General features: G+C 45.8%; 1 protein-coding gene across 3 annotated transcripts in view; it reads right to left on the bottom strand.

The window, feature by feature from the left end:
- Window positions 1–16963, bottom strand: part of FAM81B (family with sequence similarity 81 member B) — a 408082-nt gene extending 391119 nt beyond the window's left edge. Inside the window, exon 1 of one of the 3 annotated variants that reach the window (XM_069225555.1) lies at window positions 16916–16963. The gene's annotated coding sequence lies outside the window, so the exon portion shown is untranslated. The other 2 variants (XM_069225546.1, XM_069225537.1) reach the window with 2 other exon arrangements.
- Between the last annotated feature and the right edge of the window lie 456 nt (window positions 16964–17419).

The raw sequence follows: 17419 nt of genomic DNA, 5'->3' as shown, positions 1-17419 counted from the left end.
CCTAAATCGAAACCTGGCTAGGGAGACCTAAATGAATCCTGGCAGCAGAATCTTGGATCATTTGCAGCTGTTGTACAGGTAAAGAGAGTTGCAGTAATCAATTCCTGCCTGAATAACTGCCCGAGTTTCACAGAAAACAGTAGACAGTAAGAGAAGTATTTTATGACTCACTTTAAGATAGTTCGAACCCATAGATTACACGTTGCTAATATGAATTACAAAGTTAAGGCCTCTGTCGACTATGATGCCACGGTTTTTGGACAAGGTCAAAGAGAAGTTGGTATGCTCTTTTGCTTTTTATAATTCCTCAATCCATTCATCTATCCGTCTGCCTAACCATCTGTCTATCCATCTATCAATTAATCTATTTATCTATTGATCACATAGTTGTCCAGCACTCTGGTTAAAAGGATGGCTATGCAATAGATTTAAAAATTGCTACTGCTGCTATGAATGATCCATCCATCCACCCATCCATCCATCCATCCATCCATCTGTTCATCAATCTTTCTGCCTAACCATCTCATTAGCTATTGTTAAGGAGTCTAGTCACTGTGGTATGTCTAAGCAAAAGCTCTGTAATGACCAAGCTGCATTGCCTTTGACTTGTCGACCTGTCCAGTAGCATCAATTATGAGATGATTTAGGGTGCCATTAAACATACATTACCATTTTTTTCATTTACCTAAATAGCAATAGATATATATTGTGCTCCACACTGCGTTTGCTGTCTTTAGATCATCTTGATGGTAATACCATCACACAGACTGTTTCTTCTCAGTCAGCTCCCACCATGCCAAGGTGGTAATCCTTGAATGGGATGACCTTCCTTCGCCTGTGTGGCAGAGATGTTTTCTCTGCCGCACCAGTCGACTGCCGCTCTAAATGCCTCTCCTGCTAATGGGGTGGGACAGTAAAGTCTCTTTTGCGTTCACTATTTCTCTCTCCTGGCGTGACTTCTGCTTCCAGCACATTTGCCAGAGGCCTTTTCCTACTAGGGAGTGGGAGTGCTGCTTCTTCTAGAGGAAAGTAGGGTGACTGGGGTGATGGATTAGGAAGAGCATTAAGAGTTCTCCATCGTTGTCCGTGTGACTCCATTGTCTGCTGTGTTGTCCAGTAACACCACAACATTCACATCACACCAGGAGACTTTTGAAGGCGGGTTGCAGTGCGTTGCTTATGATTACATTGTGCGCCAGCTCACCTTTCAAATACTGTACATGTTGGGTAGACTGCAGGACAAATGTCTGAGGGACTGGAGCTTCATTAAAAGAAGACAATCTCCAGCTTCTCTTTGGAGGTATGTCAAGCCGTCATGACGTTCATAGCAATCATGATGGTAGCAGGCTTCTTAGTGTTTGAAACTGTGGCAAAAGAATTGGAAAAGTCAGAGTGAAAAATGTCAGCGATAAGTTCAATATGTGGATGAGTTACAAGCGTTAGACTGAGTGGCTGCACAATAAATGGATAGCCAAGGAGAAGCCTACACCCTGTAGATGGAGAGTAAAGAAAGCATCAGGAAGGGTAGACAAAAACTGCTGCTATTTTTAAACTGGAACCCACCTCTGCCTAATATGTCTTGTCAGGGGTGCAGATATGTATACACACCAGTGTTTTACAACGGGAAAGTGGGTATGTATTTTCCTTATTGACTTTGATTAAAGAAAAGACAGTTTGAGGCGAAAATCTGCTAAAAGAAAGCAATTTTTGGCTTTACAAATTTGAATTTTCCACCAGAATGGAGACTACTGGTATATTCTGATGCTTACAGAAAAAAGCTTTATTGTTCGATGTGCTAGTGACTTTCCACACTTTGGGCTGATTAAGATCTTGGCGGTAATGGTCCCGTTATCGACTTTTCGACTTTTCGACTGAAAACATGTCCGCCGTTGTGTTGGACCGCCAGCTGTATTTAGATGTTGGCGGTCCCATAGATGAAAGCCCGCATTTGAACTGCCATCTCCACAAAGAAACACTGCCTGCGTCAATGGCCCAATAGAGAAAAGTGGCTGACGGCAGAACCCCAGACACCCTTCCCATTGTACAGATTTGGATGTGCCTTACTGCCACGAAAAAAGTGAAGGTTCAATCTCCATGTTTGAGTCGGCAGACTGGCGGGAATGGGATGAAAACTCACATTTTTTTCCACATTCAACCCATGTTTTGACTGGACACGCCTTGAAAACACCTGCCATCGCTGCTGTCACCGACCCATGGAGCAAACATTATCCCCATCACTATACTCGAAGGTAGGGATGCCGCATCACCAGGGTACATTGGGTGGGCACTGCATGGGAGGTCAGGTCCACTGCAGGCATATACTTGTCACACTAATTTTTTTAATCATTGTAACATGCATATGTTGGCGGCAAAATTGTGTCACATATGGCTGGCGACACAGTGGCACAATATATTGCAGACATACACAACTGTCATTGTGGTGCTATCATTCATTGCATAATAACAGTACTCTCACACTGGACAACGGTGTCCATATGTGCGCATTGCAAAGGGGACTGTTAAGGGTAGGTTTGTGCTATCTGTTGTGTATGTGAATCAGTACATGTATGTGTGTGTGTCTGGATTGTCTGTTTGAGATGGAGGGAGCTGGATTGGGTGGTGGGGTTGTGTCTGTTTTATTTTTTTTAACAGATTTTATTGTTTTTTCAATTCAGCAATACCTACACCTCAAGGGTGTCCAATGGATGTATACAAACATCGTAGGTCCATGAACAATTTTGTTTTTTGCTAGATTCCTCGCAACCTTCGCTGCCATTATCCAATCTCAAAGCATGTGAAGCAAATCAGAGGAAGCATATAACTCTCTCTTGCTTGCCCCTCTTTGTACATCTTAGTCTCAATGTACATGTGCATGAGGGAAACATTGGTGTGTATATTGCTCTTGTCAATAGACTAGGATTCAAGAATATTCAGTGCCGTTCATCCCTAACCCACCCCCATGCCCTCGCCACCCACTCATGCCCTGCCCTGTGTCATGGTTTCTCACTGCACCTAGGCTTGTGTTACATCATGGAGTCTCTCAGTTCACTCATATTTATAGGTGGAGTACAAATTCTGGCCTCTGCTCTGCTAATGTTCTACTGTGAAGGGAGTGTTGCTTCATAATGTAGTGGGTGTTGTATGTACAGCCTATTCTATGAGGAAAAGCTCAACTTCTTCCTGCAATGTTGTGACGGTCTGCTACCAGACATTCAGTACGTCCTGGGATCTGCCTTCCCAAGCAAGGTCCCTTTGCAGCACTAAACTTTCATATTCTGCCCATCGCCTTAATTCCCTCTTCCAGCTTTGGAAGTTGGAAGCCGCAGAGCTCTTCCAGTTTTTTGTCAATTCTCGTTTGGTCAATATGTATGCTAAGTCCTGGAATTTGCTAGTTGCCCTATTCTTGGAAGTGTGGGGGAACCAGTGCAGCAGGCAGTGGGCTGGTGTGCGCGCAGCTTCTCGCGCAATGATTTCCGCTACGTATGTGGTCAATGTGTTCCAGTAAGAGGTCAAGTGGGGACAGGACCACAGCATGTGTATAAATTACGCTGCCTCTTCACCACATCTGGGGCATTTCGCATCCATTACATGTAAATGCTCACGGAGATATGCCCTATGTATGACATAATAATGTATAAGTTGAAACCTAGTGTTCCTGGAAAACTTTGGTGCCCTTTCTAAGATCTGGTCCCAGGCTCCCTCTGGTATTAGGGTCCCCAAGTCTGTCTCCCATTTTTGTTGTAGGTCGTCTAGGTGGCGCATCACTCCTGTGCGGATTGCTTTATATAGGCCTGAGATGGCTTTTTGCGTGCCATCAGAGGTCATTAGGTAAGCGCTGGGCCCGTGAGGATGGGGTTCGCTATTTCGTATGCACCGATGAGCACTAATAGTGCATGTCAGCGCTCGATGCAGCAGGAAGTGGCCCTGTGGCAGATCATGGACCTGCCAAAAATCTTCAAATGGTAACAGATTACCCTCACGGTAAAGGTCCCCCATTTGTAAGGCCCCTGCCTCCTCCCAAATCGTCAGGCCCCTCCAGTCACCTGCTCGAGGTAGCCAATGAAGCCATTTCATCGGTATCTCAGGTGTGTAGGGTGTAGCCGTGCCCGTCCTATAGAGGCACCTTATCTAGCACCGGCGGAGGACCCGAGTCTCCAGAGCGAGTGCTCATTCCGATCTAGTAATATTAAGGAGCAGGCTCGCCAGTACCGAAATAGGGGTGGCCGATGTCTTCCCATCTGCTGCTCCAGTCCTGCCCTCACTCATCCACCAGGTCAGCCACTGCAGCTGGGCTGCTAGGTAGTAGGGCTCAAAGTCCAGGACCGCCAAAACCCCCTCCGCTCAAGGTCGCTTCAAAGTGGTTAGGGCCACTCTGCGGCTCCCATCTCCCCATATGAATGCTGTGAGTAAGGAGTTAATTTCCCAGAAAAACGTGGCCGGAAACCAGACCGGCAATACCGCAAAATAATATAAGAGCCTTGGCAACGCTACCATCCGAATAAGCGCTATATGTCCAGCCACAGAGAATGGGAGTGATCCCCAGAAGCCCACGCTGGTTTTCAGTGCCCTATGGCTCCCCCGATATTACTCTCCAAGATGTCCGCCCTAGTGTGATAAATCCTGACTCCTAGATAAGACATGCATCGGTGTTCCCACGCCACATTCTCTAGCCCTTCAGGTGGCCTGCGGTCCTCCAACAGCTGAAACAAGTATGATTTCGGCCAGTTTACCTGTAGGCCTGTCAAGCGGCCAAACAGCGATAGGAGAGCACAAGCTCCCTTGAGGTCCATCTCAGTGTCTTGCAAAAATAGGAGGAGGTCATCTGCATGTAGCGCTATTTTGTGACATCGGACACCCTGCATCAGTCCATGATACCAATTGATGGTTCTAGCCTGGGCAGCCAAAGGTTCCATTGCCAGTGTGGTTGTGTCTGTATGTGCGCCACTTGCATGTGAGACCAATGTTGTTGTGTATGTTGTGTTGCTGTGTGACACATTCAAGTGAGTGTTGTTGTGTGGTGGTTGTTGTCCTGCTGTGTGTTATTGTGCTTGTGTATGAGTGTGTTTGTGTACCTAGGTGTGTAGTTGTGTTGGTTGTTGTAGTTGTCATGTGTTGGTGCAGTATAAATGGTATGTGTACATAGCTTCATGGATGTATGTCAATGTATGTATTGTGATGTGCTGGAATGGAATGTGTGTATTTGGTGTGTTGTGTAGTGTATAGTGCAGGGGTACACATTTGGCTAAGGGACAGTCACTTACCTCTCTTCCATAGCCACTGCAATTTTATGAAGTCCATTGGGATCCACTACCGTCTTCCTCCATCAGAAATCCGTCACCAGTCAATCTGCTTGCAGAACTGTAACATTTAAATATGGTCGGTGGAACACAGTTGGCTTGACGATCTTTTTATGTCCGCCATCTATGCAGCTTGCTGGTAGCACCACCAAGATCTAAATCAGACCCTATGCCTTAAACTACATGTAAGCTTTGTGTTAAACAATGTTAATTTGTCTGTGGATAGACTAGACAGATGCTTGTCCCTTATCTACCATTCTATTGAGTGTCTTTTCCTTTCTGAGTTAGCATCATACAGAACATGCTGCCTTGGTCACGTGTTTCACTTATACTTTGCTTGCACCATTCACAGGACCAACCAGCCTGCCACACCATCCTATACAATTGAGCTGAAATAGCTCCTTGTGTACATTAGATGGCCTTTTCAATGAGTAACACAACACCGACAAGTGACTTAAAATCTTTAGAAGGTGTGAACTTGTAAACTGTGCAGCAACGTTTATTGTTTGATTTGCATGCACTCATAAATTCAGCTTTAGGGAGCCCTCCTTACTTGCGGCTCATCCGGAAGGCTACAGTAGTCAGGCCTCAGAGGAACTACTACTGGCAATGTTATATTGCCTCTACAATGACACTACACAGGGCAATGATTTCAAAAAGAGTTGTTAAAAACTCCTTGTTACTGATGACAAGGTTGGAATGGGGCAGCTTCACCGAAGCAGTAACATTCTGTTCATGGTGATAAATGAATATCTGACACAGAGTGAAGCAGCCCATGAGGAAACAGAGCAACATTTCTCTCTAAATCGATTTAAGAGCATCAGTCATCTATCAGTGACAAACTAAAAACACAATTTAGTTTACTAGCAACAGAGGCAGTAGGAGATTAGGTCACTGTCAGATGTTGTGCAGCAGTCTGACTGGCAGCTGCGGCTGCAGCAAATCTCAAGGAGGGGGAGCTGAGGGACAGACGGGACAGAGGAAATCAATAATTTAAAAAAAAACTTACCATTCCTGCTGCCGCCACCTCAAGCCTCTTCTATTCTGGTGTTCCAGCATTCCCTGGGACACCAGCACAGGCTCCCCAGCATTCCCTGGGACACCAGCACAAGCTCCCCAGCAATCCTGGCACGGCTCTCATGCTAAACATAGCATGAGAGCAACACCAGGACTTGTCTGAGCGGTACAGTCTGCTGCTCAGACAGTGCACTGGAGACTGTGCAGTTTTTCAAACCAGCCCGGTTGAAGAAGCCTATGTGTGCATGAATGTTTTGTCGGCCGGAGAGGCCGGCCAAACACACATGCGCATTTAGTGCACAGACTCCACTCACCCTCCCTTCTCCCACCCTGTGCCCCAGCCCGGCCCCTCCCTACACATGCTGCTGGCTGAGCCAGCAGCTGTAAAAAGAAACAATAATGAAGTTTTTTTTTTTTAATAGCTACTGGGGTTATATGTCGGAACCACGGGTGCTTCAAGCATCTGCGGCTCAACAACGAGGTCGGAACAACAACCTTGTTCTAACCACTAATGCCTTTACCACGAATGCGTTTACAACGATTTTACCACTGTAAACGCATTCCTGGTAAAGGCATTAGCGATAAGCATGCACGGTTCCAGCATGGGGCCCCCTCTCCCTTCAAAACCCTAATCACCCCCAGCGCCCCACCCCAAAAACTAAAAATACCCTGAGTCCCCACCCACGCCCCTAAAACCTAAACACCCCAACCCACCCCTTAAACCTAAACTCTGCCCCAAAACCCTAATCACCCTGAGCGCCCCACCACCCCCCACCCCCCAAAAACAGCCCCAGTCCCAGCCCAACTTACCTCCTCCTTCACCTCGACTCCCTTCTTCTGTACCTTAACCACGCATGTACGTTGTTCAGACATGCGTGGTTAAGGTACCAAAACCAGAAAGTCGTGGCAAACAAAAGCATTGTTTCGCAGAGTCGTTGTTCCGGGTGTTTCCCAGCTACTGGTCTTAGCCAGTGGGGCAACAGTACTCTGCCACTGCAAAGGAGCCGCCCCTGCTGACTGGCATTGACAGCCTTGACAGATGCCAGCCCATTGCACAAGTAGTATTCATAAAGATGCTGGGCAAAACCAATAAGGATGCTCCTTGCTTAATAGAAAATAAATAGTAATGATACCGAGTTCTTGAGCTATTTGCCAACCCATATTTATCTAAAATGTGTTGGGGTGCATTTGTTTTTGTTCTTCCACAATCCCCTCTGTCATGAATCACCATTGAATACCAGTCACTCAAATAATGATAAAAAGGTACAGCCATGTATAGGATAATATTTTGTATTATATTATATCATATTATGTTATTATTATGTTATATTATATTAATCATATTCTATTCTATTCTGTTTGTAAGAAAATGCCTCTTTTTAAATGTTCACCCCCACATATTTGGACTGATGCTGCTGATTTTTGTCTCTTAGAGTGCATTGAGGCCTGCTAATCAGACCCCAGTGCCAGTGTTCTAACCCCCCTACAAAGTGTATGTCAAATTGGCTATACCTAATTGGCAATTACCGACTTACTTATAAATCCCTAGTGTATGGTACCACGGGCATGTAAGGTAGAGTGTCCACCCATGGCTGCAGCACTAATTGTGCCACACAGTGTGTGACCAAGTACAAAAAGGCTCTCAGCCTGCCACTGCAGACTGGAAGAGCGGAAATCACATTGCTAGTTCGACTTTGTCATTTAACCCATTGGCAGAGCCATCACTTCCCTTTACAAAATATGTAGGTCTCCCCTACATTATTACATAGGACATATATTTTTTATATGCGATAGCAACAACACTTTGAAATAGTTGTTTTTCTGTGGGAAAGTTAGTAGCCCCATTGGCTAACATAGGGTTACTGGCTGGCATTCCAGCCTGGCTAACTTCTGAAATTGTACTGTAAGGTATCAAATAATCATAGTATTAAGCCAGACCTGATGCTTAGGTCGAATTTTAATGTCACAATTTAAGTAATGCAACTTTTAGAAAGTTGCGAGTTTGTGACCCCGCTGGTCCAGTGGCCTAACATTGGCACTGGCCAAGAGATAGACTTCTGCCCACCTGGCGTGAGCGACTCCCAGGTTTAGGAACAATTGCTTAAGGGTGAGGTATTTCCTTCCCTTTGCAGAAAGCCACTCAGAGTGTTAACCTAAAGGGCGAGCTTCAAAGGGGAAGCTGTCCTTTGGTGGGAAAATGGCGATAACACTCCAGAGAGGCTACACTTTGGTCAGGTAGACAGGCTGGAGACAGTACCAGAGAGGGAGGACCAGTGCCCAAAATGGTTTTCCATTGGTGTGTAGCCCCCAGGTAGCCACACCTATAGGGTGGGCTACCAAGCGCCTCACAGTTGAGGGAAGGTTCAGACAGCATGAGAGTGGCAAGAATAGTGCACACTGAGACTGCCAAATGCCACACATCGCCGGAACTTTGTCACCCCAAGGGAGGGAACCTGGTCGCCCATTGGCTAGTGACTGCTAGGTCACCTCAGTGCACTTTACTGGAATAAATGTGGCACCTCAGGCACCCTGAACCTCATATCACACCAAAACTGGAGCAAGGGCCAAAAAGGACCGCCCTGCTGCCCTTGGAACTATATAAATAGAGGCTGCACCGTCTGCTGGACTGCACCTGATGCACTTTGGACTAGCAAATTTTGGACTGTGCCTGTGGCTCCTGACGTTGGGAAAATCATGTTCAGCCCCAAACCAAAGCAGTGACTCCAAGGATCAGTTGGCTGATCCCCTGGAAGCAGCTCCAGGGACAAAAGAGCTGAAGAAAGCCAAACTGTCAAGTTGGTAGCCATCACAGAAGATTTGATGCTACGTGCTGCTTGGCGTCCCAAAAGACCAATACTCGATGGCCAAAAGTTGCACTGAGTCAGCAAGATCCGAGAGTGCCATTAGAGTTCAAATTGATTGCTTAAGAGAGACACCAGGCTTCACTGAAGGATTGTGCCTGACTGCTGTGTAAGTAAAACGGTAGCCTAGCATTGGTGCAGAGGTTGTGCATGGTGCTAGGCAGCCTTTTGAGTGCACCACAATTCCCGAAATTATGCGATTATTTCACATTCTGTAATTATGCACCATTTGTGGTAAACATTTACCCTGAATGTTCCATTTGCTGTAATAAATGACCATTAACACATGGAGTGAACAGAAGACAAACAACTGTTGTTTGCTGTAGTTTTGTTTGAAGTTGTCCTCATGCCACATATTGACAGAAGGACATATTTTGTGCTAAACTATAGTGCAAAATGCAGGGGAGTAGCTTGGCCAGTGTGATTGGGGGCTGTTGTTAGCTTCAGATTTCCCGACAATCACGCTAGCACATGATGCTAAAATACATTATACGACAAGCAAGGGGTACTAGAGGGACTTAAGAGGCAATGGAGAGGGAGAGGAATACAGATTGGTAGATGTACTAAGTGAAAGAAAGTGCATTATTTAGTGAAATAACCAACATTTTTGAAGTATTTCTAAACAGAAAAAGGGAGAGAGTGTGTGTTCATTTTTGTCTGTGTGTGTAAAAACTCCTGGTGAAATCCGACAGCACTTGCAGCCAACTATTTATCACAAAATACATTTATTAGGGAGATGTAACACCCCAACGTTCCATCACCCCATCACCCCCTGAAGCTACGCCCCTGGCAAAAAGGTGAATTTGCATTCTGTATAATTATGCATAATTGTGACGACATTTCAAATATTCACGCGAAAGCAAATTACATAAATGTTGCACACCCCTACATGAAATATGTGGTGATTGTCAATTTCCAAAGCAGTACTGCTCTGGCTGCTCTTAATTTCTGGTTGCGGAATTTGCAGGCTACCCTCCTGACATTCATTTTTTCTTTCAAATGAAAAATAAGTAAATGACTTAAAAACCTCCATACGATGGAAACGTTTGGTGCTCTCTTAAGTATATTATCTGCTAAGGTCTCTTGCACTTTACAAAATGGTAGCTGTGCTTCCTGTTTGATGAAACAGGCATTTTTGCTGCAGTAGCAGAACATACAACTTTTAACCAATCAGAACGGCACAGACTGCTCTATAACGTGCTAAAAAGTCCACTGACTGCTTTTATTTGCATTTTTATATATGATAGGGGGGTCGGCATAACATCTACGCCTGGGGTCACTATGATCCATATTTAAAAGAAAATGACGGAGTGAAACGCTGTGCCAAAATTAGCAGCACTGCGCTCCATCATTTCCGCGCTCCGTCATTTTTACAACGCAGGGATGCTCTGTATATAATTGAATACGGTGCACACCTGTGTTGTCCCCTGCGCTGGTGCTCAATTAAGCTGCCTGCGCCAATGCAGGCATCCTTGCACCATTGTGAAAGGATATCTGCGTTGAAGGGTTTGATTGTTTATGTGTGGGAAGGTGTCCTCTTCCTGCACATAAACAATAAGTAATAATAATAATAATATTTATATTTATAAAGCGCACTACTCACCCGTGAGGGTCTCAAGGCGCTAGGGGAGGGGGTTACTGCTGCTCGAAGAGCCAGGTTTTTAGCTGCCTCCGGTAGGTGAGGTGGTCCTGGGTGGTCCTGAGGTTGGCGGGGAGGGAGTTCCATGTTTTGGCCACCAGGTAGGAGAAGGATTTCCCACCTGCCGTAGTGGGGTGGATGTGAGGGACGGCGGCGAGTGCGAGGCTGGCGGAGCGAAGTTGACGGGTGGGCGTGTAGAAACTGCGGTGACGGTTGAGGTATTTGGGTCCCTTGTTGTGGAGGGCTTTGTGTGCGTGGGTGAGGAGCCTGAAGGTGATCCTTTTGTTGACGGGTAGCCAGTGCAGGTGTCTCAGGTGGGCGGAGATGTGGCTGTTGCGGGGTATGTCGAGGATGAGGCAAGCGGAGGCGTTTTGTATTCGTTGAAGACGTTTCTGGAGTTTTGCGGTGGTTCCTGCGTATAGGGTGTTTCCGTAGTCCAGGCGGCTTGTGACGAGGGCGTGGGTCACATTTTTTCTGGTGTCGGCGGGGATCCAGTGGAAGATCTTTCGGAGCATGCAGAGAGTGAGGAAGCAGGAAGACGAGGCGGCGTTGACTTGTTTGGTCATGGTGAGAAGCGGGTCCAGGATGAATCCGAGGTTGCATGCGTGGTCTGAGGGGGTTGGTGCGGTGCCCAGGGCCGTGGGCCACCAAGAGTTGTCCCAGGCGGACGGGGTGTTTCCGAGGATGAGGACTTCCGTTTAGTCTGAGTTCAGTTTCAGACGGCTGAGTTTCATCCATTCTGAGACGTCTTTCATTCCATCCTGCAGGTTGGTCTTGGCGATGGTAGGGTCCTTGGTGAGGGAAAGTATCAGCTGGGTGTCATCGGCGTAGGAGATGATGTTGATGTTGTGTCTGCGTGCGATGTCGGCGAGGGGGCTCATGTAGACATTGAAGAGAGTCGGGCTGAGCGAGGAGCCCTGTGGGACGCCGCAGATGATCTCGGTGGGGTCCGAGCGGAACGGCGGGAGGTAGACTCTTTGGGAGCGGTTAGAGAGGAAAGAGGTGATCCAGTCCAGGGCCTGTCCTTGGATACCGGTGGAGCGGAGGCGGGATATTAGGGTTCGGTGGCAGACGGTGTCGAAGGCAGCCGAGAGGTAGAGGAGGATGAGGGCGGCTGTTTCTCCGTTGTCCAGCAGAGTTCTGATGTCATCGGTGACTGCAATGAGGGTGGTTTCCGTGCTGTGGTTGGCTCGGAATCCGGACTGGGAGGGGTCGAGTAGGTTGTTGTCTTCAAGGAATTTGGTCAGTTGCTTGTTGACGGTCTTCTCGATGACTTTGGCAGGGAAGGGGAGGAGCGAGATGGGGCGGAAGTTCTTCAGGTCGCTGGGGTCCGCCGTAGGTTTCTTCAGGAGAGAGTTGACTTCCACTGTTTCCAGCTCTCGGGGAAGGTGGCAGATGCAAATGAGCTGTTGATGATGGTCTGGAGATGGGGGGCGATGATGTTGTCAGCTTTGTTGAAGATGAAGTGGGGGCAGGGGTCCGAGGGGGCACCGGAGTGGATGGTGTTCATGGTAGTTTTGGTCTCTTCCGCGCTGATGTGTGTCTAGGCGTTGAGGGTGATGGCTGGGGGTGTGGGTTCTGTGGTGGTTGGCTGGGTCTGAGGACAGAAGCTGTTGTGTAGGTCGGTGATCTTTCGATGGAAGAAGGTAGCGAGGGAGTTGCAGAGATCTTGTGAGGGCGTGATGGAGTTGGAGTTGGCGTAAGGATTGGAGAGCTCTTTGACGATGTTGAAGAGTTCTTTGCTGCTGTGAGTGTTCTTGTCCAGTCTGTCTTTAAAGGATGTTCTTTTGGTGGCGCGGATCAGCTGATGGTGTTCGCGGGTGGCGTTTTTGAGGGCAGACATGTTTTCTACGGTGTGGTCTTTGCGCCAGGCTTTCTCGAGGTACGGCAGGTTTTTTTGGATTTCTTGAGGGTGTCTGTGAACCATTGAGGTTTCATGGCATTGGTCTGTCTTAGGGGGCGTCTGAGGGGTGCGAGGTTGTCCGCGCAGTTGGTGATCCATTGTGTGAGGCTGAGGGCTGCGTTGTTGGCGTCGGTGGAGATGGTAGGTTGGTTGTGGCTGAGAGTGGAGAGTAGCTGTTCCGTGGAGATTTTGTTCCAAAGTCTGCGTGGGATGGGTTGTGTGTGGAGGTGGAGAGTCTTGCGTCTGAAGGTGAAGTGGACACATCTGTGGTCGTTCCAGTGTATTACGGAGGTCCAGTGTATAACTAATGGCGATATGCCACTTCAGTGTGTGCTGCAGAATGCAGTACACATAGAAAAAGCAAAAAACAAGGAGAAATAAAAGTATTTCTCCTCGTTGCGCCTTGCTAATGCCACCCCAGGGGTTGCGTTAGATTTTGGCGCTGCCTCAGGATTACAAAATCTCGTAAATCTGAGGCAGAGTCAAAATGCAAAGGGTGTTGCTGTGGCATGACCACAGCAACACCCATTGCATGCCTCTTCCATGCAAAGGGCTGAGTGTGAAGGGGCTGTATTTACAAGGTGGCGTTAATCCACAAAAATTGGCTTAACGCCACCTTGTAAATACGGCGCAGGGCATAGCGCTACTGGAGCGTCACTGAAAGTGACACTCAGATGGCACTAGGGGCTCTTAAATATGCCCCTATGTGTCCATTCCCCTCATTATGTGTATCCTTAAGTACGTAACACAGGCAGGATACGTACTCTACCTTGCATTCAGTAATGATTCTGATATTTGTATAATTTAACCCTTTGAAGCTTTGTAATACTAATTTCCCGAGAAATACTGAACAGGTTTACATCAATCCAAGCAAAGGCACTCCTTCTCTAAATACATTTTTTGTTTCATTCCAAGTTTAGCATCCTGGAGAGAAAGAGAGGGGAACAAAAAGAGGGGCCCAGGGAGATAGAAAGATTGTGCCTATGAGAAGGAAAAGAGACTGAGGAAAAGGTAAAGGAAGGAGGAAAAGGTAGATTAGATGTGTGATAAAAAGAAAGATGGGAACGTGATCATGTGTATGAAAGAAGAGAGACACGCGAGGAAGGGGGAAAAGGGAGTAAGAAAGTAAGAATACGCAAGCGGTAGAAATAGATACAACATGAAAACTGTAAAAACGGAAAGGTGGCTAAGAGGGTTTGAGAGAGTTAATATGGAGATTTAGAGACAGAGCATCAGAGATGAGAAACCCAACAATTAAAACTATTTAGGAGCGCAGCCTGCCAGAAAACATACATCATTTGTTCTGCGAACAAGTACAGTGCCTTCCGAGAAGAACAAGGACACCACCCACTCCTGCTTGACAGACAGAAACAGGCAGCAGAATTCTGCTCGCTACCGGAGTGAAAGCAAATACAACCAATAGAAAGAACTACAGATCCTAGAAAATGGGACCGCAAATAAGATGGTAGGAGAGAAAACCCACAAACAGAAGCAGGTGAACATATTTAACATATAAAGGATAAACAGGAGAATCTGTTAGAGAAAGTAATCACAAAAAACGGGCTAATCAGTAGGAATCCATAACAACCCCACAGCAACATGTAATGCTCCAAACTACTACAGGAAATCACTCAGAAGAATCCTAAATAAAGCCAGGCAGCTAATCACCTTGCGATTATGTGCGTGAGATGGGGATATACAAACTTGAGAGTGTGTAGCGAGAGCAATGTGTAACAGTAAAAAACAACAAGCATTGGCAAAATAATAGGCCTGGCGTTGGCCATCAGCTTTTTGACAATTTATTTTTGTTTTGTCACGGTTTTTGCTAAACGTTATTTTTCAGGAAGCTGCTGGGCCCTTGTGAAATATAAAGAAAAATATTGGCTAAAGGCAACAGTTTTTTTCGTATCTCAATAAAGTACACTTTACCATAGCACACCTGGCACTAAAGGGAACTATCTTGTGTGTGGATGTGCTTCTTGTGAAATGACGGCAGGTGGTTACTCATCGTAAAGTGAGTCAGTGGCTGAAGTGGGCTAACATTGTTCCTTACTGCATGATGGAGTGGATGGAAGAAAAATGTGAATGACACAACCACAGACTAATGGATGAAGTCTGGCTGAAAACCCCCATGTTATACATACATTTAGTAAAATCAAAAGGTCTTGACTAACACAGAGACGTAAAAAGACATCAGCCGGGCTATGGCTGCTAGCCTCGCCTTTGAGAAAGAAGGCAAGAAAAAAGGAAGAACGTGATGTAGGAAGGAAGGTAAAAAAACAAGTAAGGCAGAGAAGAAAGCAAGGAAGAAGGAAGAAGGACAAATAAGAAAGTAAGGAAAGACAGCATAACAGAAAGAAAGGAGAGAACGAAAAAAGGTAAAAAAGGCAAGAAATAAAGATGCAAAAAGGGAACACAAAAGAAAGAGGGCAAAAAAGAAAGAAAACAGAAAATGAAACAAGGCAAACAAGAAGTAAAGTGAGAAAGAACGAAAAAAGGAAAGTAGGCAAAATGAATAAAAGAAAGAATGAAAGTAGGCAAAAGAGAAAGAAATGAAAAAGAAAAAAGAAGGAATGAATAAAAGTAATGAAAAGGGAATGAATGAAACAAAAAACAAGAGGGGAAAAGGGGAAGAAGACAAAAAAGAAAGAGAAATTATGAAAGATGGAAAAAAGAAAAGGAAAAAGGAGAAAAGAAAAGAGGAAGAAGATACACAGAAAGGAAGAAAGAAGGAAATAAAAGAAAAGAAACGAAGTTCGCAATGCAAATTATTGAATATTAAACCCAAATTACACCTCAACTCTGTTTAAATAAAAGTTTGCAAGTGCGCTGCACCAGGACCTACCTTAACAAATTTCATGAAAGAACCACTAGTGAAACCGAGTCCAGGGACACAATGTGACGTTGTGAAATAGCATCAGTTCACTTCAACATCTCCCACATCTCTAAGTCTTACAATATCGATTTGATGGGTGGAAATGCGCTCAATCTTATTCTCAGTCCATTTTAATGAAATAAAAATAACTTCATAATGCTCTACATTTCAATAACCAAGTGTGTTTTGTTTCTTACCTCGAAACAGGTGCTGCTTCGATCCCAGTTTGTCTTTGGCACGCCTGAAAGCACCGCAAGCTCCACTTTATCCGAAACCACATCTCAAAGCACATTCGCAAGGAAACTTTGTTCTCAGGGAAACAACGCGTCCGCGCAGTTCAGAAGAGAATGTCGTAATCCTAACGAATTTTGTGCAGCCAGTCAATGAGCACTCCCCGTGCCCCCCGCGGTCCCCCAAACCCACAGATATATTAACAGCACGTCATGCCTGGCAGCGGCGTTTACGTATTGAAATAAAATGCGATTCTTACATTGTTTCGGATCCCTTCACCGGCCCTCCAAGGCAGTGATGTCACACGTTCCTCCAGACAGGTTTTGTTCACCGAGTTGCTCCTGTTTACACTTGTCTCTAGGTTACTGGAAAAGTTGTTGACTGCGGAAGTGCAGTTTAAAAAGAACTGGGTGTTTTTTTAATCTGCGCTCCCCGCGCTCGCATCGAGGTAAATTAAATATCTTTACCAAGGACTCTCCATGGCATTTGGGCCTAGAATCCATTTTTCACGAGTCGTGCGCTGAGAAGGGTAATTTTATGGCAAGACCGGAGGCTCCTATTATGCGTTTCTTTTCTTACTTTAATAAATAGCAGCAGTCAAGAAACATACTACAATTCCCAGAAGGCCAGGGCACCAGAGCCAATGGCAATAAAGATGTAGTCCAACTACTGATAACCAATCATATACATACATATGCATTATGACATCACTTGACTGTGAACAGCCCTCTTTTCTTGCTGCTCGCAGTCAAGTTAAGTACCCTTTTTCATTTGTCTCTATGTATATTTTTATTATTAGACTTTATATCATCTGTTTATTTGGATATTTCATGTTATTACTTGTTATTTATTTAAATTCGCGTCACGCACTGCACTCGCGCGTTTAATTTCATTTCCTTGACCTAGTCGGCAAGTTGCCGCATCGGGTTGGCGCGCGGCGCCTCGCATGCTTCATTCCAACCGTCAGAAGTTTCCTTCACAAGGCGGTTGGACCGAAACGCTTCACTCCTCGTTCGGTATACTGCGCGTCTGCTTCCCTCAGCGCGCTGTTATTCTGCCTATTTTCAGCTTATAAACATCGTCTCTGCTCACCTCGGAGCCTTCGGGAGCACGTCCTGCAGTGCTGATATACCTCGTTCACAAAGGCTGGGATTTCCTGGTTCCTCTCCTTCGGCGACGCCCAAAGGTGGGGCCTTCAGTTCCTCTGAAGCCTGCTCTCATTAACCCCATATTTGCCAGTTCTTTTTTCGTTATTATGGATCCAGATAATTCCCCCTGTGTTCAAGATGTGGATGACATAAGGCAGGAGCTTTCTACCTTTATAAAATCATCTGTTCAACAGGCTGCAAATTCTTCTATTCAAAAAAATGACAAAAAATTTTGAATTTTCTTTCTCTGACATGGTTTCTCACTCTATGTCGGCCCAGGCTGCGGGGGAATGCAGTTAGCGCCTCTCTTCCCCAAAAAATCCTAAAAAATCACGTAAAATGGCGCAAAAGAGAAGTGAGTCTCCCTCACATGTGGCAGAGGACGCGTTCATCAAAAGGCTCCCTCCAAGGAGTATAAAAATGTAGACATTGGGAAATCAAGTTTGAA

This window comes from Pleurodeles waltl, chromosome 1_1 (genome assembly GCF_031143425.1).
Source record: "Pleurodeles waltl isolate 20211129_DDA chromosome 1_1, aPleWal1.hap1.20221129, whole genome shotgun sequence".
NCBI lineage: Eukaryota > Metazoa > Chordata > Amphibia > Caudata > Salamandridae > Pleurodeles > Pleurodeles waltl.
This window is presented reverse-complemented; position numbering and strand designations above follow the sequence as displayed.